The 27,160-nt window shown below is 45.7% G+C and overlaps 1 protein-coding gene across 2 annotated transcripts in view; it reads left to right on the top strand.

Moving 5' to 3' along the window:
• Positions 1 to 27,160, top strand: part of TLK2 (tousled like kinase 2) — a 1,405,344-nt gene that overhangs the window by 326,855 nt on the left and 1,051,329 nt on the right. The gene's annotated exons all lie outside the window — the stretch shown is intronic.

Below are 27,160 nucleotides of genomic sequence, written 5' to 3'. Positions count from 1 at the left end.
CTGAACCTCCAGCAGACTCTGTAATTGTGGCAGCGGCGAGGAAGACGCACGTTGTTGCTGGTTCCTCTTCAGTCCCACCAGATAAGGACAGCAAAGCTCAAGACTCCTGGGGTCGAACGGTTTGCAACTCAGCTGCTTCCACTCTTAAGGTTTCTAGTGCGGCTGCGCTTCTGGGTCGATACGACAGAGCATTATGCGACTTTATGGAAAGATTCAAAGCCAAACTGCCAAAAGAAGACCAGCAGGACTTTGAAGAGACTGTTACAGAGGGGTGTCTGGTGGCGAATCAGATGATAAGCACGGCTGCGGATGGTGCAGTGCTTTCGGCTCATTCCTATTCACATGGGGTTTGTGCCAGAAAATCAGCCTGGTTGCGCCTTACAGGTCTGAAGCCTTAATCTCCCCTTTTCGGGTTCCGCACTCTTCGGGGAGCATGCGGACGAAGAGATGACCCGAATGAAAACGGAACTGGATACGGTGAAGGGGGTGGGCTTGGAGAAGAAAAAAGAATTCAAGCGCCGCTTCAAGACCAACAGGGGGAGAGGGGCTCAACAAAGGGTTCAAACCCCTCAGTGGTCCCAAAATAAGAACCAAGGGAAACCCCAGTTTCGAGGCAAGCCCAGCAGAGGTAGAGGAGGTCACCAACAATCCTCCAACACCACAAGAGGAGGAAAGGCCTGAACAGTGGCTTCCTCTGGCGCCGTTACCCACTCCAGTGGGGGGGAAGTGCTTCACAACACCTGGCAGAGTGGGTCAGCATCACAAAAGATCAGTGGGTGCTGAATATACTGCGCAATGGATACAAGTTACGTTTCCGTGCTCCTCCGAAGAGCATACCTCCAAAGAGCTCCTGCCTTCACCAGCTAAGCTTGCTCCGAAGAGAGGTGAAAGTCCTACTGCAATAAAGAGCGATAGAGGAGGTTCCTCCTGCTCTAAGAGGAAAGAGGGATTACTTCAGATACTTCCTTGTCCCCAAAAAAAGATCAGGAGGACAAGTTCAGACCAATACTCGACCTACGACTATTAAACAAAGTCATCGTCAAAGAAAAGTTCCGCATGTTAGCGCTTCACCAAATATGTCCACATCTTCAAGCCAGAGATTGGATGTGTTCGGTGGATCTGCAAGATGCGTACTTTCACATCCCAATTGCTCAACAACATCACAAGTACTTGAGGTTTGTCATAGGGAACAAACACTACCAGTACAAGGTGTTACCCTTCGGTCTCAAGTCCGCACCACGAGTCTTCACCAAATGCATGGCAGTGGTGGCGGCTTTTCTTCACAAAAAGGGTCTCTTCATCTACCCGTACCTGGACGACTGGCTCCTAAAAGGCCCATCTCCGGTACAGGTAAAGCACGATCTACAACTGTGCCTGCACCAGCTACACATCTTTAAAGAAGGACAAGGGGAATCTAGTAAGTGGCTCGGGACCATGGGTATCAAGTATTTTTAAGGAAGACAAGTGGTCTTAGCATATGAGAATAAGAGTAAACAAAGATATTATATAGACCACAATGGGCTGCTATATAGTTCACAGTCCCTTGTCCAGCCGGACAGGGAGTTTTTATTGATCTGGTAGTTTGTTTAATGTGAGGATACAACACATAACCAAAACATTAGGGTTACAGTACGGCACAGTCCTGTGCCGTACATAGGAAGAAGTGAAAAGAGCAGTAAGTGAAAGAAATATCAGGCAAACAAAGTGAGCTTACAGGTCACTGATGTGAATTTAAATTAACAGTGTATCCTGGAGTTAACCATACATACAATAATACAGTGGAGTCACATGTATGGATTCCTCAAAAAGGAGTCGACGTTTCGATCCCACGCTCAGTTATAAGGGGATCATCTTCAGGACTTGAAAAATGATTTTGCCTGAATAAAGCTTTTTAAACCCCTGTTAGAAAAAGCAAGGAAGAAAACAAAACATAGGTGCAGTCAATTTAGGCATAATTATAGCAATAGTCAGCACTAGCTACTCAGTTTACAGTATTCGGAACCGCAGTGAGGGGTGTTGCCAGATGGCGTGGGCATTCAGTGCAACCCTTTGAAAACCATACTGCTGTAAAGTGTATACATTCACATGTTTTTAACAATTCTGTAGGACGACCACTGTGTTTTGGCAAGGAGTGATTGGCACGTGCAAGTGATCGAGGTCTATTCGTTTTCGCACTGGTGGTATGGCGTGATGCCGTGGTAAGGAAGTGAGCCGGGGTCGGTGTCAGAGGTCCAGTGAGAGGGCAAGGTGGGTAGTTACCGTCAATTAAGTGCATCAGTCTACCCAGATATTAGAATTGTGAGCAGTGGCTGGGAGGACCTACCAGTAGTGAAACCGTAATTGGAGTCAGTTCATTTGAACCGGGTGGCGACTGGCCTCAATACATGAGCTGTGATGCGTTGCCCTGTGAAATTGAGGGATTATTTTATTGGTCATGGTATTTAACAATCATGAATTGAGAAAACGGGGTTGAAAGAAGGCATCTGTTTATACCATAATCAGAAGTTTTCTGTGGTGTGGGTAGATATTCAAGGGCACATCAGAGGCGATGCTCGCATGCACTGTATCACGGTGCGTTATGCGGAGACGGCGTCGCTGTTGAAACAAGATCAACTATATCAGTATTGGTCAAGTGGAAAAGAATTTTGGTTACTACGTGAAGTAACAATCACGCATTACCGTGTTGTTTGATTCCAATTTTGGTAAATTGCGTCGTAGGTAATAGCGCTGGCTCAGAGGGATACCTGGTGCATTACAATTTTGATTTTTTTGGGCTGCATATTGCCAACGTTGTGGGAGCAAGGGGTCAGAATTACTACTGGAATTTAGGGAAAATTAAAATTAAAAGGGGGGAGGCACAATGCCGCACAGGCTTGCCTTACCCTAGGAATTCTTGCCAGAATTACGACATTCCAATGTTCGGCGTGGTCAAGTGCGCCGACTGGGTCGCGGTCAGAAAGGTGACTGATCGCTGTAAGTATAATGGCCCGAAATTAGTGAAAACATTTTTGGGGGGAAAACTGGAGGAAGCACGAGGAGGTACAAGTTACTTTACCGTTTTGATTCTTCCAATGTTGAGGAAAAACCGGGACTCGGCGTAGTCAGTGACGCCATGTGAAAACCGTTGCAGCCAATTTGATGACTGATCCGCTGGGGGGTGGGAAGAAAAGCTAGGGTCGTGGTTAAGGAGCGGATTAACGGAGTACTCGTTACCAGGGCAGTGGTGGCGGAATAACTTACCGAATGGTGAAGATGCAGTGAGTGAGACGATAATGCGCTGTGCCTCGCTGGGTCGCTTCCGTGTTGTAGAATATGGAGCTTGTTATTGGGCAACCGGCAATCACGTGACAGGGGACAAGGAAGGTCCAGAATGGCTTCACGTTTTTCGAGCCGCCATCTTAAGATGGTCAAAGTTAGCGCCAATTGCTAGGAAAATATTGACAATAAACCAAAACAAAGCCATGATTAAATTAATATGAACCCAAGGGGTGGGTGCCAATACATGGATTTGGAGCTGGGGACTGGCGTTAGCAATTGGAATGGGGGTGCAATTACCGGTGCTTAAATTGTGATCGAAGTGGCAGCAACTCACAGTTACAAGTGAAATTCATAAACTTTCAACACTGAGGTACATCAAGATTACAACAAGAACCTTTGAAATCATGCAACTATGTTTGGATCCAAGTTTTGGTGATAGCCTGTAGTGGGGGGGTGAAGCCAATGTTTTTAGCCACTACAGGAGAGTTGTCCAATCCTCACTTCTGTTCAATCCTGTGTGGATAGTGTTGAATTGAATGATTGTCTTTAGTTCCTCTCGGTTGAGTAGTTGGGCCAGGTTGCCTCCTCTTTGTGGGAGTTTGACTGTCTTTGGGATTGTCCATTTGATATCATCAGCAGTGTGTTTCAATTCACCAAAATGTTCAACAAGAGGTGCGTTAGGAGTCCCACATCTGATGCGACTTCGATGCTGGCATATGCGAGTCTTCGCTTTTTGAGTGGTCTGGCCAACGTACATTTTTGGGCAGGGACACAAGATGGCATAAATGACATTACAGCTATTACAATTTGTAAAGCTTTTCATTGCTGCTGTCACACCGTTATCGCTGAAATTCCGTGTCTCAATCGTAAATTCACACACCGTGCAACAACCACACTTAACGGGCCCCAAGATAGGTGGAGGCCCCAGTTGGATTCAATTGTTGTCATAGTCGTGGGGGCAGGTAAGGCAGCTCTGACTAGATGGTCCCTCAAGTTCTTACTTTTCTTAAAAGCAAAAACTGGTCTTTCTTGGTGTATTGGACCTGCATTTAGCATGGGCCAATGTTTGAGGATGGACTTACGGATTTTGTTGGATATGGGGGAGAAGGTGGTTACACACTCTATTCTCTCAGTTTTGTCCTTTGTCTTTGGTGTCAAGAGGGCTTCGCGAGGGCAATACCAAGCCCTTTTGGAGGCCGTTTTGATTAGTCTTTTAGGATAGCCCCGAGCTTTTAATTTATTAGCAAGGATGTCAGCTTCCCTAAAGTAGTTTACTTTAGCTGAACAATTCCGCCTGATTCTCAGGAATTGGGAGTATGGTAGGGAATATTTCAGCGCCCTAGGATGATTGCTATCATAGCTCAGGAGGATGTTGCGTTCTGTGGGCTTCCTGTAGAGGCGTGTTAGTAATTCATTATCATAATGAAAAATTGTCAGGTCTAGGAAAGCTATTTGATTTTTGTCAAAGACAAGATTAAAGTTAAGGTCAGCACAGTTATTATTGAGCCAATGATTGAAGGAGTGCAGTGTAGGAATATCAAGGCTCCAAATGAGGAAAATGTTGTCTGTGTAGCGACGCCATAACGTAATCCCTGAATAGAAAGGATTACTATCTGTTAGGATGTTGCCAGTTTCAAGGGCATCCATGATCAGAATTGCCAGGTTGGGGGCAAAAATAGCCCCCATGGAAGTGCCCTTTATTTGTTGGTAATAGATGTTATCAAATACAAAATAATTCCTGGTAAGGCACAGTTCAAGGAGCTGTAGAATGAAAATAGTGGGGACCCTATGTGGGTGTGGTCGTGAGTCTAAGGTTTTCTGAATCACCAGAAGAGCCGCTGTCTGTGGAATGTTCGTATAGAGCGACTCTACGTCCATAGTGCATAGGGTGTGAAATGCAGGATCATAGGGGAAATGTTCCACCAAATTGATCATCTCCATACTATCCCTCACATAGCAGGTTGTGGATGGTAAAAAAATTCCTTTATGAAGAAATCTACAAATGCTCCCAGAGGCTTGAGGATCGAGCCACAGGCAGAGACTATTGGTCTACCTGGGGGAGTGTCAATGTTCTTATGAACCTTTGGGAGGGTGTAGATTACTGGCTGACGTGGACTTTTTACATTGAGGAATAGGTGTTCCTTTTTTACTCAGAAAGCCTTCTGAGACTGCATCTGTTGTAAGTTTTAATATAGTTTCTTGGATGCTTTTGGTGGGATTACCTGGTAATCTTTGGTAGTGATTTGTATTTCCCAGCTGACGTTGGATTTCAGTTTTGTAAGAATCAATGTCCTGGAGGACAATTCCACCACCCTTATCAGCACTTTTTATGACAAGTGAGGGATTGTTTTTAAGAGAATTTATAGCGTCTTTTTCAACTCGTGAGATGTAAGGAACATAAAGTTTAACCAGTTTAACGTAGTAACCAAAATTCTTTTCCACTTGACCAATACTGATATAGTTGATCTTGTTTCAACAGCGACGCCGTCTCCGCATAACGCACCGTGATACAGTGCATGCGAGCATCGCCTCTGATGTGCCCTTGAATATCTACCCACACCACAGAAAAATTCTGATTATGGTATAAACAGATGCCTTCTTTCAACCCCGTTTTCCCAATTCATGATTGTTAAATACCATGACCAATAAAATAATCCCTCAATTTCAACAGGGCAACGCATCGCAGCTCATGTATTGAGGCCAGTCGCCACCCGGTTCAATTGAACTGACTCCAATTACGGTTTCACTACTGGTAGGTCCTCCCAGCCACTGCTCACAATTCTAATATCTGGGTAGACTGATGCACTTAATTGACGGTAACTACCCACCTTGCCCTCTCACTGGACCTCTGACACCGACCCCGGCTCACCTCCTTACCACGGCATCACGCCATACCACCAGTGCGAAAACCAATAGACCTCGATCACTTGCACGTGCCAATCACTCCTTGCCAAAACACCGCGGTCGTCTTACAGAATCGTTAAAAACATGTGAATGTATACACTTTACAGCAGTATGGTTTTCAAAGGATTGCACTGAATGCCCACGCCATCTGGCAACACCCCTCACTGCGGTTCCGAATACTGTAAACTGAGTAGCTAGTGCTGACTATTGCTATAATTATGCCTAAATTGACTGCACCTATGTTTTGTTTTCTTCTTTGCTTTTTCTAACAGGCGTTTAAAAAGCTTTATTCAGGCAAAATCATTTTTCAAGTCCTGAAGATGATCCCCTTATAACTGAGCGTGGGATCGAAACGTCGACTCCTTTTTGAGTAATCCATACATGTGACTCCACTGTATTATTGTATGTATGGTTAACTCTAGGATACACTGTTAATTTAAATTCACATCAGTGACCTGTAAGCTCACTTTGTTTGCCTGATATTTCTTTCACTTACTGCTCTTTTCACTTCTTCCTATGTACGGCACAGGACTGTGCTCTACTGTAACCCTAATGTTTTGGTTATGTGTTGTATCCTCACATTAAACAAACTACCAGATCAATAAAAACTCCCTGTCCGGCTGGACAAGGGACTGTGAACTATATAGCAGCCCATTGTGGTCTATATAATATCTTTGTTTACTCTTATTCTCATATGCTAAGGACCACTTGTCTTCCTTAAAAATGCACCAGCTACACAGGCTCGGCCTCCATGTGAACCTGGAGAAGTCAGTCCAGCGGCCTACACAGTCCATCCACTACCTAGGCTCCGTTCTGGACACAAGCTTGGGAAAAGCGTTTCCTTCGGAGGAGAGACTTTTTTCCATGAGTCAGAAATGTGGGGTTCTGCTGGAGTCTCGGCTCCCAACAGCCCGACAAGTAGCAACCCTGCTGGGTTCCATGGCGTCCTGCATTTTTCTCATCCCAAATGCCAGGCTGAGAATGCGTCCTCTGCAACAGGCTCTGGAGGATCAGTGGGACCAAGCGACAGGAGGCTGGGAAGACCGTATCACTCTTTCCCAGGCAACGAAAGATGCCATCAAATGGTGGACTCTGAGAAAGAATGTGCTGGTGGGGGTCCCGTTTCACCAACCCGTTCCTTCCCAGTCTATAGTGACGGATGCCTCCCTGCAAGGCTGGGGAGCACACATGGGTCCGCTTCAAATTCAAGGACAGTGGTCTGCGCAGGAGCAGACATACCACATCAACATGCTTGAACTCAGAGCGGTATTCGTGGCTCTCAAAGCTTTCTTACCAGCGATCGAATCCAACTCAGTCCTAGTTCAGACAGACAATACGACCACCATGTTCTATCTGAACAAACAAGGAGGCACAAGATCTCGTCCACTCTCTCGAGAGGCTGTCAATCTGGCATTGGCTTCTCTCTCTCTCTCTCTCTCTCTCTCTCTCTCTCTCTCTCTCTCTCTCTCTCTCTCTCTCTCTCTCTCTCTCTCTCTCTCTCTCTCGCTCGCTCACAGTAGTGGCAGTGCACCACGTAAAAGCAGACACACTCAGCAGGCACTTCAAAGATCAGCCAGACTGGGTGCTAAACGACGAAGTAGTAGAAGAGCTTTTTCGTGGCTGGGGTCGTCCATCCATAGACTTGTTTGGAGACGGCGAAAACGCCTAATGCCACACCTTCGCGTCCAGGTTCCACCGGCCAGGAACGCAGGGGAATGCTCTACTGATGGATTGGTCAGGGACGTTCGCATACGCGTTTCCTCCCATGGCTCTGATTCCGAGAGTAGTTTCCAAGCTCCTCAGGTCGAACATGGAAATGATCCTGATTGCTCCGGATTGGCCGCAGCAGTGGTGGTACCCGGACCTTCTACATCTGTTTGTGTGTCCACACAAACGGCTCCCTTGCAGGCCGGACCTGTTGAGCAAGATGAACGGGAGGATAATGCATCCCAACCTTCCATCATTGAACCGAACAGCATGGCTCCTGAGGTCCTGCAATATGGACATTTGAACTTGCCTCCCGAATGCATGAACATTTTAAAAGAGGCTAAGAGACCTTCCACGAGAGCGTCCTATGCGTTCAAGTGGAAAAGATTTTACATGTGGTGTAGGGATCATCACTTAGATCCGACTAAAGGGCAGGAGGACGTCATCTTACCATACCTCCTTTCCCTGGCAACTGCTGGTTTAAAGTACACTTCTATTAGAGTGCATCTGTCAGCCATTGTAGCATAGTCAAGTCAAGTCAAGTCAGAGATTTATATAGCGCGCTACATACCCAGAGGGTCTCAAGGCGCTTGAGGAGGGGAAGGGAGTTACTTGTCGAATATCCAAGTTTTAAGTTGTTTTCTAAATGCTAGGTGGTTCTGTGTGAGACGTAGGTGGGTGGGGAGTGAGTTCCAGGTTTTAGCTGCGAGGTAGGAGAAGGATCTACCTCCCATGGTGGTTTTATTGATGCGAGGAATGGTAGCAAGGGCTTGGTTGGAGGATCGTAGCTGGCGAGGGGGGGTGTAGAAGGAAAGTCGTGTGTTGAGGCATTCGGGTCCAAGTTCGTAGAGTGCTTTGTGAGCGTGGGTTAGGAGTCGGAAAGTAATCCTCTTATTGACGGGGAGCCAGTGGAGGTTTTTCAGGTGGTTAGAGATATGGTCTTTGCGTGGGATGTCTAGTATGAGTCTGGCTGATGCGTTCTGGATGCGTTGGAGTTTTTTCTGGAGTTTTACGGTGATACCGGCGTATAGGGTGTTTCCGTAGTCCAGGCGACTTGTAACCAGTGCATGGGTGACTGTCTTTCTGGTTTCGGTGGGGATCCAGCGAAATGTTTTTTTGAGCATGCGGAGGATGTTGAAGCATGAAGATGAGACTGCGTTGACTTGTCTGTTCATCGAGAGAGAGGAGTCCAGCATGACGCCCAGGTTTCGTGCGTGGTCCGTCGGGATGGGTGCTTTTCCAAGGGCCTCTGGCCACCAAGAGTTGTCCCAAGCAGAGGGGGAGGTGCCTAGGATAAGGACTTCTGTTTTGTCTGAGTTCAGTTTCAGACGGCAGTGCTTCATCCACTCTGCTACTTCTTTCATGCCTTCATGTAGGTTGGTTTTGGCGGTGTTGGGGTCTTTGGTGAGTGATAGGATCAGTTGGGTGTCGTCTGCATAGGAGATGATGTTGAGGTTGTGTTGGCGAGCGATGGTCGCGAGGGGGCTCATGTATACGTTGAAGAGGGTGGAGCGGAGTGAGGAACCTTGGGGTACGCCGCAGATGACTTCAGTGGCCTCGGACTTGAATGGTGGGAGGCGGACTCTCTGGGTTCTTCCGGTGAGGAATGAGGTGATCCATTCCAGTGCTTTTCCTTGGATCCCGATTTTATTGAGGCGCTGTAGGAGAGTGCTATGGCAGACTGTGTCGAAGGCTGTGGAGAGGTCGAGGAGGATGAGGGCGACTGTGTCTCCGTTGCCTAGTAGAGTTCGAATGTCGTCTGTTGCTGCGATGAGAGCGGTCTCCGTGCTGTTTGGCTCGGAAGCCGGACTGTGAGGAGTCGAGGGAATTGTTGCTTTCGAGGAAGGCGGCGAGCTGGTTGTTGACGGCTTTCTCGATGACTTTGGCCGGGAATGGTAGGAGCGAGATGGGGCGGTAGTTTTTGAGTTCGGTGGGATCAGCTGTGGGTTTTTTCAGAAGGGCGCTGAGTTCGGCGTGTTTCCAGCTTTCCGGGAAGGTGGCGGAGTTGAGGGAGCAGTTGATGACGTCTCGGAGGTGTGGTGCTATGATGGAGTCTGCTTTGTTGAAAATGTGGTGAGGACATGGGTCTGTGGGGGATCCTGAGTGGATGGAGTTCATCAGGCGGATGGTGTCCTCGGTGGAGATTGGGTTCCAGTCGTTAAGGATGTTCGAGGGGGGTGCAGGTACGGCAGAAGATTGGGTGGGATGGTCTCCGGGTTGGATGTCGAAGCTGTTGTGGATGTCTGCAATTTTGTTGTGGAAGAATAAGGCTAGGGAGTCGCAGAGGGCTTGCGAGGGGGTGATGTCGTTGGAGTTGGCTGAGGGGTTGGTGAATTCTTTGACGATGTTGAATAGTTCCTTGCTGTTGTGGGCGTTGTTGTCTAGTCTGTCTTTGAATGCGGCTTTCTTGGCAGTCCGGATCAGTTGGTGGTGTATGCGGGTGGCGTTTTTGAAGGCGTCCCTGGTGCTGGTGTTTGGGTCTTTTTTCCAGGTCTTCTCCAGGGAGCGACAGAGTTTCTTGGATTTCTTAAGATCATCATTGAACCAGGAGGCGTTTTTTCTGCCAAGTTTGATTTGACGTTTTTTCGGTGGCGCTAGGATGTCGGCGCTGTTGGATAGCCATTGGGTGAGGTTGAACGCTGCTTGGTCGTGGTTTGAGGAGTGGGCAATTGGGTTTTGGAGAAGCGATGATGAGATCTGGTCGATGGTGATTTTGTTCCAGTTTCTTCGTAGAGTAGGTTAGAGTCGGTTGTGAGTGGTGGATTTATTGTAGAAAAAGTGTACGCAGCTGTGGTCCGTCCACTGGAGGGTAGTGGTGTGACTGAAGGAGACATGTTTGCTGGAGGTGAAGATGGGGTCGAGTGTGTGACCTGCGATGTGGGTGGGCGTAGAGACCAGTTGTTTGAGTCCAAGGTTAGCGAGGTTGTCCCGAAGGGAGGTGGTGTTGCTGTCGTTGCTCTTTTCCAGGTGAAAGTTGAGGTCTCCCAGTAGGATGTATTCCTCGGAGGGGAGGGCGTGTGGGGTGATGAAGTCGGTGATAACGTCGCTGAATTTTGCACGGGGTCCTGGAGGTCTGTAGAGGAGAGTGCCTCTGAGTGTGGTCTTGGGGTCGGTGTGGATCTGGAAGTGAAGGTGTTCGGCGCTAGCTAGGTTGTCGTCTGAGATGCTGGAGGGCTGATCTTCGGTGCTGGAGCTGCTCAGGGTTCGGGCTTCTCGGACCCCAAAGCACTCACCAGTGGAAGACTCGGTGGGCTTGTTACAAAGAAGTCGTGCAGTCTTGGCGATCGTCGGTCCCTCGAGGTCTCGTCGCACTCACGGTTCTCAGCTTTGCTGTAGAGGTGAGTAGAGGTCAGAGGTGCCAGGGAAGCCGGGTCTCGTCGAGCTGGGTCGTCGGATTCGTGATGAAGGACTTGCAGCAGACCGCAGTGTTCTTAGGATGGTGCCTGCGGATGCAGGGTGACTACTCCTTAGCCACAAGGGAGAATCTTGAGGAAGAAATCTTGAAGTCCTTTCGCAGAAAGTCGTGTCTTGATTCCAAAGATTATCTAATTTGAACAGGGGGCCCGCTCCCATCTTTATACTAAAAAAAGGGGGCTGACCCGGTGACTAGGTCCTGCCTATGGGTGGGACTAGGAGGGGGGTGGTTACACCCCTCTGCCATGCCGGACTTTCCCCAGGCCAGGGGCTGGTGTGCCCCTGGAAGTGGTTCTGACCGGCCTATGCGTAGTGAGCACCGGGGTGCCACTCAGCAGTCACCTTCCTGTAAAGCCCTGCCTACCCAGGATACACAAAACCATGTCTGGGACGGTGCTAGCACCGCCCCTGACAGGAAACCCTTTGTCCAGGCTCCCCTCGCTGGAAGGACTCCCAGCTGCAGGGGGTCAGACTCGTGTCTGTGGTGGCAGCATCCATTTTGTGGAGCTGAGGCTTCGTTTAACTTTAACCGGGGTTCACAGTTACATACATGTCGTGTCCCTCTAGAAGGGTGGAATGCTAACCCCGTCGCCAGAATTGGCGAGGGGTTAGTATTCCAATTCGTATGACACCTTACTCGACATGTTTTGATAAAGCAATACCAAAGATAGCATTTAACCGCGAGGATTATAATGCACTTAAGAGTATATGGTATGCGATATCATGGAACAGCTATTAGGACTTGGTTCCGCCAGCTGCAGACAGGCTCAGCTCATGCCAGAGCACCATCTCACACGATTCCAAGCACTCTGCCTTCAGGATTGTCAAGGCCTGCCATAGGAGTGACTGATAGGAATCTGTGTGTCCATTTTAGGGTTAGATATAGGTATACTATATCTACAGCAAAGGGTGATTACACGACTTTGCCCCAGCTGTCATGCAGCCAGTTGTGTCAAATTTAGGAGGCCAGCCAGGGTGGCATAATACATGCTTCCGTCCCTGGCAGCCCTGGGTACACCCATGCCCTGAGTTACAGGGTCTGATAGGGTGGCCCAGTACCAATTGGAAATGTACTTAGGGTACATGGAATCCATTTTAAAGAGAGAGCAGTAGGCCTGGGGTCCTGATTGGCAGGGCCCCAGGTCGACTATGTCAAAAACCAGCTAAAACACAGGGCAAAAAGTTGGGGGCAACCATAGTCAGGAGGTACCTTCCTACAAGCAGCACTCAAGATCCTGCACTGGTTGCCCATCCACAAAAGGGTGCTATTCTAAATCTTAGTAATCACCTTTAGGTCCTACCACCAGCTGGGTCCTACCTACCTGTCAAAACGCTTTGGAAGATATTTGCCCTCCCGTTCACTCAGATCTTCCAACCTGAACTTGCTGGTGACTCCCAAATTTAGACTGGCTACGAAAGGAGGAAAATCCCTTGCAGTGCTGGCTGCTAGTACCTGGAATAAACTAACACTCCAATTGCACCAGATCCTGTCCGAGAACCTTTTCCGAAAGGCTCTAAAGACATGGATTTTTAAACTCACAGACTCAGCCTGTTTAGCCCTAGTCTAAACCCAATCCCCAGAGACACTAGATACTGTCACCGATGCCTCACTAGCCCCCTGGCCAAACACCTCCTAGACATGATTGGTCAGCGCCAAGATGCTCCGTGGAGTGTAAGTCGCGCTTTACAAAAATAAAATTACATTACATTACTTCACTGCCAGACAGGTCCAATACCTCTGATGAGTAGACTTTGCTGGATTGCTGAATGGGCAACTGGGAATGTTTCAGTTTGGGTGTCAACATATTTTTTAGCTACTCTGTGTGGAGTGACTGGAGCTATACGGTTAGGTGCTCGATTTACACATACTAAATTTGAGTTGTTCAACATTCTCCTCTTCCAAGGACATGGAGTTAAATTTGATGTTACATAATTTCTTCATCATCGATGTTATTTATAATGATTGTGGCTAATACCCTTGGTTTTACAATTTGCTCTTTTTGACTATGCCTCCTGCCCACTTGATATGCTGAGGGTGCTCCCTTCTGTTTTACCCATGAGTGATGCAGGTTTCCTCTGGCCATATTGACCCACTCTCTTCAAGGTTTGTCTGCTCTGCTTCTTGTACAACTTTGCCAGTCTCATGAGTGGTAAACCCATCTACCTTCCTAACCCGCACCCCCAACAACCACCACTTCTCCCCCCCCACACCACCACCACTGCATACAACTTTGAAATACACGGCTACATTATACCTTCAGAGAGCTACACTTTGGAGTAGGAATGAATCTCGAGGGTCATTCTTCACGAAGGAGGGCTAGACTACTAGTGTGCATGCACCCAAGTGCTCTGTAGCGAAGAGGACAATTATTTTCCCACATACCTGCAAGAGTGGATTTTGTAACATATAACCTCTACTTGTTTAAAATATATGCATCAAAACCTCTTTTATATGACCATAATTCTTATAATGAGCTTACAAACTATATCTGACTGGTTTCGAAGCTCTACTTATGGAATGTCAGACTTCGTGACCCGGCAAAGACGTGCTATTGTTGAATAACCTCATAAGTCGTAACTTGGATTAACTCCAGACAGCAAAATGTGGTATTGAGCTGCTTAGATAGAGTATGGCTGTGCACTTGAATTATGGAAGTGACAAGTTGTTTAGTATTGTAGCCCTGTCCGTGAACACTTTGAGCTCACTACATCAAGGAATATTGAAAGGAGTTCCGGTACTGCACTCTGAAAATCAGGATTAAGTTAGTTTTAGACCTGGCCAATCATTCAGTTTTAAAGGCCAAGAATGAGTAACATTTACAGAGTTGTCTGAGGGCCCCCATATCAGGAATCAGGCTAGAGCTATATAAGGCGCCCCAGACTGAAATAACTTTCTCCCTGCATGTTATAGATTAGGAAATATTTCTGCTACTTTTCCCTGCCTATCCATGATACAAGTACATATCTTCTGCCATGTCATTGTGTTATTCAGAAAGATAAAGGGAAGAAATGTAATTTCTTGGTTTCATGCACATGGGTTGTCAACCAGCAGCCTTATCCCAGAAGATGAACACAAATGCTGTTAACATCCAAAATAGAATCGCAGGGTAGCTTTTGAAAATTGGGAATGAGGGGGAGTCGACCAACAAAAACAAAAGTTTCAGAGCACGTAAAACCCTACAGTGGCTCTTACAATTCCTTTTTCTCTATTGTGCATTGGTTGTATTTTAAAACAAATCTGGTCCCCCACAAGGCACGAGCGTGGGATTAGGTAAAAGATCCTGTCTCTTGATGGGAAAAGCACATGTGGTAACAAAGCATAACTCTTGGATTCAGGTGCCTGTTGGACAGTGGAGCAATCATTACTAGATTTGATCGAGTAGATCAGCATGTGGAACACTCTTGCATGTCTGTGTGATGAGACTTTAATATCAATGTTTTCTGCACTTTGAGTCCACCACAGTGAGTCTCACATTATAATATTAATGCTGGGATGCTGGACTTGCATTAGAAGCCTTAATATTTCTTAGCAAGGCCTTAACATTCAGCATGGGTGTCACATTCCAGCTGCAAAGTAAGAGCACTTACATTCCATGGCTCCCAACAACTATGTTAAGTGCGGTGGCTAGCTTGTCAACCAGCCCCTTCTCGTTTCCAAGCATTCAGTTGTATATGTTTTACCTAATTATGTATAACCAGTGCAAGATCTACTCTGAATAACATAAAATGTCACTGATGACTCACCATTACTGTAGGTGGCACTGGTTTCTTGTTACTTGTTCTTTTTCCCCTTTTCCCAAAAATAAAGGGTCCATTTGATGTCTTGTGGTGAGGTGGCCACAAGCCTTGTGCATCTGATTGTCAATATTTGTACTGGCCATAATGATCACTTTAGGTGAATATCAAGCGGTAATACCCTTCAGGTATCTAATCACCTGGGTTCTGATTTGATCTACTAAAGGATTGTATCAAGCTACTGGAAATCACTAAGCATTCTGACAAGCTTTTGTGTCCTAACGACACACACACAGTGCTCTGTGTCTTCTGCTGAGACTCTTGCTAGATCAAGGAATTACTTTCCCGTGCCTTGTATTTGGCTTTGTAGTAGGTAAGAGAAATTAAACAAAGTGACACCAGCTGCCCCTATCAGGCTGCAGATGCCTCTTGATGCTTATAAGATGGAGCGTTTCATAGTGTTTTATGACTATTTGTGCTGTTAATTATTGTAATATTGTTTGTTTTATTCTGCCCTAATTTAATATTCTCACCTGACTGTGAACTGCCTACAGTGTTAAACTTGATGTACATGTGAGTTGTTGTCTTAAGGACGTGATTGATGCCTTCTGTTCTTCCTGTGGAGGGGCATTGGCCAATTTACATTTTGTTTTTAAATAAACAAATGAAAAGGGAAATGGTTTGCAATATTTTACAGCAAATTTGAACCTCCTGCTTTTAGATGTTACTGTATTTTTACCTTGTACATTTTGATCACATGAGGATTGACTAATTGTGTGGAGCAACATTACTTTTGTTTATTATATCAACAAAAGAAATATTGGAAACCCTCGTGGAATCAAAATCGCAAGGAGTAATAACAAGCATTTGTAATGCAATAGTTCTCGTACTACTGAAAGTTTGAGCTATTTGCGTTGCAAATGATGTTTTGCAAATGATGTTTGTTACAATTTTGTTTGTCAAGATATATCCCAGCAGTGGCATAAGTAATAACATAAAATCCACGCAGCAAGAAAAAAACTGCAGTACCACAGCCTGTTACTAGATTTCCCTGTGGAGATGTAAAGGGGCCTCTATTAGCCCCATGAAGTACTGCATCTTTAATGTAATTATAAAGAGAAAGATTGCAGCTGAGCAATTGTTTACATTTGTTATTTTAAGTGAGATTTTTGTTATCTTGTTTTAAAAATACACCATTGTTTATTTTAATGGTGCATTTTTTAAACGCAAGCTATAAAAAATCTCACTTCCAATAAAAGCAAATAGAAAAGTATGCTCAGCTGCAATCTTTCTCATTATAATTGCATTAAGGGTGCAGTACCTTATATGTCTAATAGAGGTCGATTTGCAACTCCACAGGGACACCTGGCAACGGCCTATGATGGTACTTACACCCTTTCCTTTCTTCATGGATTTTCTTTCGATTTCAAATACTTTGAGTTTTCACAATAAACAAAAATGACATGTTTGAAAAATGTACTAGCTGGTCATTCGACCCAATATTACATGCGATCAGAACATAACATTTTGTAAAATTCCAATAGCCAGTATTCCAAACCATATATAAACTGAAATAAAGAGAAACGTCCCTGAAAAACTGTAGAAACGAAGAAAAGAGAGAAGGAAAAATAAGAACACTAAGAAAATAATCACCAAGAGAGAACCTATATTAAGGTGCTAATAGCGTTTACATAATACTGTTGAGAAACTCACTTTAGCCACAAGAAACGATGATAAGCAAACACATCAAATATTATAAATATAACTTTTCACGGAATACAAACTGTGCATGAAAATTCACGGATGTTTGCGTGTTGAAGTAAATGTCCAAGGAATTCCACAATGATCTAGACCAGGGTTTCCACGGAGAAGTCTCTAGAGCAGTATTGTCTGCACCCCTGAGATGAATAACCCAGTTCATCCATCCTTTATAGGAAGTTTTTTGCGTATCCTCCCAATTATTAAGTACCATCTAAACTGCTGACGTAAGTAAGAGATCTAGAAGGGCTTTGTCAGTATCATTACATGTGTCGACCATTAAAAAAAACAGCAGTGAGTGTAGCAAATTCTTTTCATCTCACATTTAAATAATTTGAAAAGAAGGTCAAAAACGTAGTCCCAAAAGGTGAACACGTCCTTACAGTGTAAAATAAGATGAGCTAAGTCACCAGTTTCTGCTTTACAGTTCCAGCACAACGGATCATCACGAATACTTCGAGAGTGTAATCGAGCTGGTGTCCAAAATGCCTTGTGCCCAAAATGCATTGTGCAACAGCCAGCATTTAGTTTGAGACAGCACTGTGGATATTTTATTGCTTGTTATTGAGCTCCACACTTGTGGCCATAAGATTAGAGCATCGTATCACAAGAATGCAAATCCGATAAAGCTACAAGATTGTTGTTGAGTTTGGAAGTTTTGAGATGAAGAAGTTTGTACATATATGTGAAACTTGGTGACCTAATTTATTAATCTGTGAGATAAACATTGGTATGGGTGGAAACACATTATGTAGTTTAGCTTTAGTCAGTGCCACTCTTACTTTAAAAAAATTATAACATTTGTAACTGGTTTGAAGTTCTGCAAACGTAATTGGATACGAAGAGCGTTCTAGCTGATAAGGGAGAAAAATACCCTTATTGATCCGAGTATCAACATTTTAACTTTTATCTTAATATGATAATCTACGATTAAGCCATAAAGATTCCATGTTAGATCCCTTAATACTTACTCAAGTCTTTTGTCTATCAGCAGGAATGCCAATTTAGTGTTTCTAAAAATAGATTTAGATCTATTTGGATAAAGCTGGTTAGAAGTGAGTAGTTTCAAAGGATTGAGATTATCAAAGATGGACTTTTTTACTTCCAGCCACAACGGAGTATAGTGGGCAGGGGGCTAAATCCAATAGGAATCATGATTTGCCAGAAAAGCAGGTTGAACACATTTAAAATCCGCTAGGTTTACTCCACCCAAGGATTTGTCAAGTCTCAATTTTTTGATTCCAATTCGAGCCTTCTTACCTCGCCATAGATACTTTCTAAGGAGGATATCTAGTTTATGATGAAAGTCCTCCGTCAAGAGAAGTCGGGCATGCTTATAAGATAGTTAACCAAAGGTGTGGTTTCTATCCTCCCTCACCATGTAATATATTTTGGTGACCAGGAATCCAAATGTTTTGTGATCTTTTTCAATGTTAACTTCTAGTTGTGATGGAGGGTGTCAACAACATTGCAACCAAATTCAATCCCTAAGTATTTTATATACACAGATTGCCATGCCAGGCCCTAGTTACCAAAAAGGTATTCGGTACAGTGCACATTCAATGATTTTACTTCCGGTTTGTCTTACGTTTGTAGCCTGAGTGTACAGAGTATTCTGTAATCGTAGACATCAAAGCCTTAATTGAAGGACCCGGGTTTTCAGTCATTATTAAGATATTATCCACATAGGCAGCTAGCTTGACCTGAGTGTAGTTAAAGCCCACCCCCTTTATATCCGTATTCATCTTAGTATCTTGAATGAGATGTTCCAGCGCCAATAGGAACAAAGACGGATATAAGGGACAGCCCTGTTTAGTACCTTGTTGGAGGGTAAAAGGCTCTGAAAGAAAGCCATTGATCGCAATGCGAGCCGATGGCGCTAAATAAAGGGACATAACGATGTGTTCGAGACATATGAGCTGCAGATTACACACTGTGCATAGATGGCCACCTAGTGTTGGGCCCGGATGTTTGCAGTTTGTTTTTGTTATAGAAAAATCTCTGGAAGTCACAGGATAGGTGACTCCTCCTTTGGATCATACTGCGCATGGGCATCAGCTCCATCCCCAGATTGTTTTTTTCCGCCACCGGGCTTGGATGTGTTTGCAGCGCTCCGTGTTGGAACCGATTTCCTTCGGCGCGCAATCCTCGCCAGCTTTGACTATATAGTTTCGAACGCGTTTCCAGTCGACGCTGCTCTTCAACTTCGAAGTCTTCGATTCCGGTCATTGACGAAGGCCTTCAGGCCCACCTAGGCCTCAATTCCAGCTCATGGAAAGGACGCCATTTAAAAAGTGTCCTCAATGTGGGTCGAAGTTTCCCCACTCAGACCTACATGAGGTGTGTAACCTTTGCCTCTCTCCGGAGCATGAGGCCAGAGATAGTTCCGCTTGCGACTCCCTCCGTTCCAAGAAGACGATCCGCGACCGAACAATGGCTCGTTTATCAGCTCCGATTCCATACGACATCTTCCAAGAGGGCGTTGACGTCCCAGAACACCATGATGTCGACAGCAACTTAGAGGCCGAAGATTTCGAAGTCGAGGACATCACTCCAGCACAGCGGGTCATAAGTAAGACCGTTGACCCCGACCCTTCCTCGACACATTCAAAAAAGGCTTCGGTCACACCCTCGGGCTCGGGTGCATACGGGGACACTGCTTCCACTGCCCCGCCCTGTGGGCTACGAAGCTTACTAAGCCTTCCGGGGACTCGGGCACGAGTCGACCTGCACACGGTGCCGGCGCACACCAACCGCACCGAAAAAGACATCATTGCCCCCTACACCGGCATCGAAACAATCGGCGCCGAAGCCTACTGCTGGCCCCTCGGCACCGAAACCAAAATCGGACCCAAGCAAACAAGCTTCGGATTCGAAAAAATCCATCGGATCCGAAAAACCTATCGGAGCCGAGAAAACCTTTGGATCCTAAAACCCCATCGGAGCCGAGAAAATCACTGCCAAACAACCCGTTTCAAAGCCAAAAGAAAGCCCCAGCCCGGAGCCGATAATTCTCTCCGCACCGAAAGATCTGCCTCCTGCACAGGACTTATTTCTTCCAGACCCTGCCCAAAAGACTCTTGTTAAGGATCCAACCACTGGTCGACTAACTCTGTAAAAAAAAACGACCACTGGATACACCTGCACTAGCTCCTCATCCAAAGAAGAAGGACATTGCCACCTCCCCTCTAAGGATGCATTCCCCTATTCCTCCACATCTGCCATCACCACCTGCTCCCCTACCATAGCATTCCCCTACATCTTCTATCATACCAGATGATGACAACATGGATGATAGCTCTGATGATACAAGAGGTGGTGCAGATGATCCCTCTATTCCTTTAGGCTCAACTGACCCGTGAGATGATTATAACACCCTAATGTCCCTCTAGACGACCTATATCCCTCTAGGCCATCCCCAGCAGAGTTCTTAGATGGTGCCTGCGGATGCAGGGTGACTACTCCTTAGTCACAAGGGAGAAATCTTGAGAAGAGTTGAGAGTTCCTTTCGTGGAAAGTAGTTTCTTGATTCAAAGATGATCTAATTTGGAAGGATCCCCGCTCCTGCCTTTATCCTAAAGAAAGGGGTGGGTACGCGACTAGGTCCTGCCCTAGGGGTGGGACCAGGAAGGGGGGTGGTTACACCCCTCTCCCATGCCGTACTTTCCCCAGGCCAGGGGCTGGTGTGCCCCTGGAACTGGTTCTAGCCGGCAGATGCGTAGTGAGCACCGGGGTGCCACTTGCAGTCACCTTCCTGTAAAGCCCTGCCTACCCAGGATACACAAAACCCTGTCTGGGATGGTGCTAGCACCGCCCCTGACAGGAAACCCTTTGTCCAAGCTCCCCTCGCTGGAAGGACTCCTAGCTGCAGGGGGTCAGACTCGTGTCTGTGGTGGCAGCATCCATATGTGATGGCCATACAATATAGCGAAAGATCTCAATATAGTATCATTAAACGTCAAAGGACTTAATCACCCAATCAAACGCTGAAAAATATTTGATTTCGCTAAAACTAAAGGGGAGCTCATATTGCTACAAGAAACATAACTATCTAATGAAGATGCTACTTTTATTAAGCATAGTTTGATTTCACAAGTTGCTTGCTCTCCGGCAGATCATAAAAAAAAAGGGGTAATTACTTTGATATCACAAACTCACGATAGTGATAGTAGATTACAGGTTACCCACCTAAGGAAAGAAGAAGACCTTATATATGTGCTGAATATATATGGCCCCAATACAGATGATCCAGACTTTTGGGAGGGTATCTCAAAATCTATATAACATCTTCCCCAGGAAGATCTTATCATAGTTGGTGGAGACTTTAGTATTCAGTTAGATCCGATAATCGATAGACAATCTACTTGCAAATTTCACCCCACCAGATCGCACGCCGTTGTTCACACTATATATTCTAAATTTAATCTCAAAGATACCTGGCGCCTCCTACACCAGGATTCCAAAGATTATACTTTCTATTCCGCCCACATAACTCATATACTAGAATAGATTACATTCTTATTTCAGGTTTGTTTATACATTTAATTGAACACTCCGATATATGCCCTAAATTAGTGTTAAACTGGCGGGCAGAACCTTCGCCAAAAGATGGCACTTTGACAACATTTTATCAGATCCGGAGGACAAAAGAAACTTGAAGAGGCTATCATAGATTATCTTACACATAATGATACTGGACGGGAAGTCCTTCGGTTTGCATAAAATGGAAAAACGGTGATGTTTCAATGTTGCTAAAAGCAGTACAATTACCACTCTTTCACCACACACTGTGTTACTCTGGCTGGAATTATGCCCGAAAAGCATATTATAAATCCGTTATTTTACAATCATTTCATTTGTAGGGATCGTTTTAAGCATGTTCTTATGTGAGGGTGTTGGTTATTGTGAACATCATACTTTGAAGCCTTGAATTTGCATCACAAATATTGTAGAGACCCCAGTTTCATTTGTACAAATAAAAGTCCTAGGGCCAGAGGTCTGCCACTGCAGTTGGCATTAACCACAGCTCCTCCAAATGCCAGTGTCTGTATTACTGTGGCAGCATTACTTACAGAAGGAAAGGCCCCAAAGTGCTATTTCTATTTGTTTTTATAATACATAGCATTGGTTTGCTAAAAAATAGAGAGACAGCGTCGCCTTGTGGTTTACTGTTCTAAATAATTTGTTTAGAAACAAGCAACGGTGCCGATCATTGGCAAACACTGGCCCTAATTAACCAATGCGGTGGCTCAAAACACGTCAGAGGATCCTAGAGCAACCTGTTGCATCCACCGCCACCAGTCGCTACTACCTCCAGTCTAAAGGACTGCTGCTGCTGGAGCAACTCCCTGCTGCTGCCATCCCCAGCCAAATGCTACAGGTGGAGCAACACAGAGATCAACAGCAGTGTCATAGCGTCATAGTAATCAGACGAAGATGTGAACCTGTTACACACAAATAAATCATGCACATATCATCAACCAATAAACAACAAAAGACACAAATGAATTTGCTATTGGTTTGGAAAGTGTTTTTTTAGCCATATGAAGCAGTGTGGGTGCTGTGCAGCATGTGTGAAAATTTGGAGAAAGAAATGTCATGACACAGCCAGCACTGGCTGCATCATATTGTTTTGTTTCTGGTGGGAAGGGAGGGGGCAAATAACAGAGCACCACAAGAAACAATGCTATAGGGAGCATGAGGGACGAGGGCTAGTAACAAGGTGAGTAATGTAATGAGGGGCGTGGGAACGCAACAGGGTGTCTGTGGGGAAGATGGACAGGTAAGCCACAACAACAGGGGAGTGGTCGAAGTTACAAGGCAAGCAACAATAACGAACAGGGAGGCGGGAGGAATAGGGAAAAGCAGCAACAATATCAAAATGGAAAGGGAGAGGGAGAATCTGCGAATTCAAGGTACTCAGGTTCCATGCCCACAATTGCAGTGTGGAGGGGTCCGGATGGCACAAGAGACCCCTGTCCATCGATAAAAGGTCTGGACAAGTGTGTTATAAAGGAAGTACTAACTTGCAAAATAATCCCTGAATAATTTCCAAAAAACAGTCATTGCATACAGTTATCCTGTCTTGGCATATAAAAATCCAAAAATAGCAACAGTATTTATGAAAGAAATAGCACATACGTACTCTTGTCTAATAGAGCCAAAATACAGCCACACCAAAAATAAGAAAGACAGAGAAACGAAGAAAAGGAAAACAAGAAAGGAATAAGAAACAAAAGTGAATACCCAAAAAACAGAACCCAGCACACCTAATGACATTCCTCACTTTCTGGGAATTCCCCCCCAACCTCCCCACAGCCACCTCCCTCTCCACCCTACCCTGCAAACCTCTAATATGGGAGGCGCTATGGCAGGAGCGCTTAACTGTCGAACTGAGTTTTACTTAAACTAACAATATAAAGATTTCCAGAGAATATTGTATGCATCATAACAAATTACGTGGTACAAGCAAACTAGATCAAGAACCAGACTTTTACCAAGGGAAAAGAAAAGTCCCAACTTTTTTAAATCTCTTAGAGAACGTTAAAAGCACAATATAAACATTCCCTAAATTATAAAGACACATCAGTTTATTAATAAGTGACTACATTACTTGTAATACTCACATAGTATAAGGAGGAATATTCAGTGAGGCTAAATGAGTTAGTGCTGATACCCACGACCGATCACTAGAGGACACCAAACTTGTAAGCAAATATAATTAAAGACATGTATATGTCACGGCTTCCTCTTGTTGGAGGAGGACTGAGAGAAATCCATGCCCTGAGTGAGTGGGCCTTCTAGAAAGTTCAAGAAGTCCAAAGGATCCGTGAAGTAATGATGTCGACTATTGACTTGAACTGGATATGTTTGTCTGTAAGCTTATTTCGTAAGATAAGGAAGCCCTTCCTTTTAGCCACAGTAGGTTTAGAGTAGTCCTGCGTGAAAATTATTTTGTGGCCATTCCAGATGAGCTGTCAAGTTTTACGGGCATAGTTGAGGATCGCTTCAGTGTGTTTAAATCTCAATGGTCTACAGATGATAGGGCGGTTTATTTGTCGTGAAGCAGAGTTAAAAGTTGGGATTCTGTGTGCCCAATCAAGCTCTAGAGGATTATAGAATTTTAAACCAGTGAACTGAGGTATCCAATCTGCCAAGAAAGCGAGGCAAGACCCCACAGTGTCTTCTGAGCCTTCCAGAACACCTAATATTGCCCCTCCTATTCTGTCTTAAAGTCCAGCTGTTTGTTTTTTAATGTTGGTTGTGAAATCCCTGAGTGACTTCAGCTCTTTGTATGACTTAAAAGAAACAACCTCAACATTGCTAATTCTTGGTTCAGCGGCTGCTACTTCAGAGTCAATCTCTCGGTGGATCGTGTTGTGCATCCAAGCGTGTTACTCCTTAGCTAAGAAGGAACCTCCTGTTGGGCTGAGGGCCCACTCCACTCTGGCCACGGCGACTACTACTGGCTAGGGCCGAGGAGTCCCCTTGCCGGACATTTGTCAGGCAGCTAGCTACGTGGGCCTCGCTGCACAAGTTCGCAAGACACTACTGCCTGGACTGCCAAGTCCAGAGGGATGGCTTCTTTGGCCGTTCCGTCCTCAAGGACTTCCTGGTGTGATTATTGGTTGGCAGACCCACCACCGGGGTTGGTATTGCTGGGGTATCTATTCTAAGGTAAGGAATCTATCACTAACGTGTATCTTTCAGATGCACAAGTTACTACTTGTGTAACGATATATCTGTAAGAGACATTAGTTAGTGATAGATTCCTTACCGACCCACCCATCCTCCCCGTTCTGCGAACCGATATCTAGGGTTAAGGTAATCCCCTTTCAAGGCCCTAGTTTTATGGCACCAGTGTTGGTTCTATCATGGCTCTGCGTATCTGGCGCGGAAAAGCTGTGTATAAGAACTGACGTCAGCACGCGAGGGCGGCGTCTAAGTACTCCAGCGACGTCAGTCCGGCGCTAACGACGCGGAGGACGGGCGCGGAGCTGCGGACGACACCTACCGACGCGCAGTTGTATTGCTACGCAAAAGTTTCCGGATCTAGTCTGATGCCTGGGGATATTCTAAGGTAAGGAATCTATCACTAACTAATGTCTCTTACAGATATATCGTTACACAAGTAGTAACTTGTGCATTCAACCCGTTCACTTTCAAGTCCCTTCCTCTTCTTCAGTGCCAGCTCCCTCAGAAACAACCACTTGCCCCAGTATTGGAACTTTCATAGATTCCCATGCTTTTGTATCATTCCCCGTCATCGGAATGGGAGTGTCGGTAATAAAAAATACCATAGTAGTAGGTACAAAAGAGAAAGGAAAGGCCTAGGCCTCATTCCCTTTTGTAGCATATCAGCCTCTTTTTGTAGAAGAGACCAAATTTTAGGCATCAGCCAATCAGAAGAGCCTCACCCCTGGAACCTTCCTGAAGGAACCTCAGAGCCTCCGATTTTTCTACCGCACGTTGTGCTAGGGAGTCTCCATTGAGCTCTGCTCTATGTTCAACTCTTTCAAGTACATTTCTACAGTTTTTTCTTCAGGATTTCTTCAGTTTACTTCAGAAATCTCTCCTTTTCATCAGGATGTCTGAAGTTGAGAAAAAGAAAGCCCTTTTCAAGCCCTGTTCCACCTGTGGAAAGAAAAGGCTGTTTGTGGAGGACAAACACAAAGATTGCATTTACTGCCTTTATCCGGATCACAAGGCAGAGGACTGCAAAATTTGCCGTACTCTCTCCACCAAGACCTTGAGAGATCGTGCTGGAAGGCTGCTTACATGGCTACAGAGGCAGAAGGAGAGGAAACATGGAGTTTCCAGTGATGAGGAGGAATCGTCTTAATTTGCTTCCTCAAAAAGGTCAGTGAAAAGGGGTAGAGGTTCCCCATCTTCCTCTGTTGAGCGCCCCTCAAAGGCTTCAAAAAAGACCCCCAGAGAGTCGGATAGCCGTGGTTCAGGAAGTTCCCCCCACCGTAGTGGGAAGGATAAGGCAGAACTGGTTTCGCCTCCTAAGGGTGAGAAGACAGACCCAGCCTTCAAAAAACCCTCCTCACATTCTTCAGAGAGGAGTTCTAAGTCCTCTACGACGAAGACATCGTCGACGGTGGGTCTGTCGACGGAGAAAATGAAGCCCAAAATCCAATTGGTCCCGTCGACGGGCTCGTCGGCGGGAGAATCGTCGACGAAAGCTTCGTCGTCGTCGAAGAAGGTATCGTCGACGGCAGCGTCGACGGGGGGTGTGCCGACATCGTCGACGAAGACGTCGCCTACAGCTTCATTAACATCGTCGACGGCAGTGACAACGACGGCGTCGATGATGGTATCGACGACGGTGGTGTCGTCGACGAGTGCATCGACGACGACGACAATATCTACAACGTCGGCGGGCTCGTCGACGGTGGTGTCGACGACGACATCTGTAATTCCAATATTGTCGACGAAGATATCTCCGACGTCGACAGAACCATCGACGATACTGGCTACAGAGAGACGATTGACGGTTTCTTTAACGAGAATCACTCCTGAGATGACCTCCCCGAGAAGGTTGACCTCTTTACCCCCAACTTTGTTGTTGGACCAGGGAGAATCTGAGGAAGACGGACAGGATGCTTATGACTATGCCAATAGCCCGTCTCAGCTACTAATCAAGAGTCCAGAGACAGATTCAGAGGGGGCATATGAACAAGGGGAAGGAGAATATCATCAAATGGCCCACTCTAAGGACTCTGAGCCACAAGATGATTTCGGTTCCTACAACATTCCTGCATGACCTCCACAAGATGCTGCAGGACTATAAGTCAAAAGCAGAAAGACCAACACCACGTAGGTCTGCTCCTTCGACACTAGTGAGGAACCCCTCATCTGTAGTCCCTCCGGTACTTCCGATACAAACGCCACCTCAACCTCAGCGGCCGGTGCCTCAGGCTACATCAGAGCCAGCTGATGACCCGGATGGGGATGATGATGATGATGAATCATCCAATGGTAACCAAGAGTCGGATCATGATGGGGATGAATATGATGAATACATCATCCCAGACCAAGCTTCGCCTCATCAAGACTTGGTAGATTCACCTCCTGCTGACATCGGCAGTTTTCACCAGCTGATGGAACGTGCAGCTGGGAGATTTAAACTGGTAATGCCCGCTCAAACCACGGACTGTTTCTTATATGATTTCAAAGAAACACACCGCCAGACAACAAGGTCGATTCCAATTGTGGATCATTTGTGGGAGGAAGGTTTGAAAGCTATGAAAAACCCAGCGACGGTGGTCCCTGTGCTACTGCGTCTGGATAAAAAGTATAAAGCACCAGATGATGGACCTGCAGCGCTAACGGGCCATCCAAGACCTGACTCTGTCATCTCACAGGCAGCACAGAGGAG

The sequence above is a fragment of the Lissotriton vulgaris genome, chromosome 5, assembly GCF_964263255.1.
Source record: "Lissotriton vulgaris chromosome 5, aLisVul1.2, whole genome shotgun sequence".
In the NCBI taxonomy this organism is placed as follows: domain Eukaryota; kingdom Metazoa; phylum Chordata; class Amphibia; order Caudata; family Salamandridae; genus Lissotriton; species Lissotriton vulgaris.
Note: the sequence above shows the minus strand (reverse complement) of the source record. Positions and strands in the feature narration are given on the sequence as shown.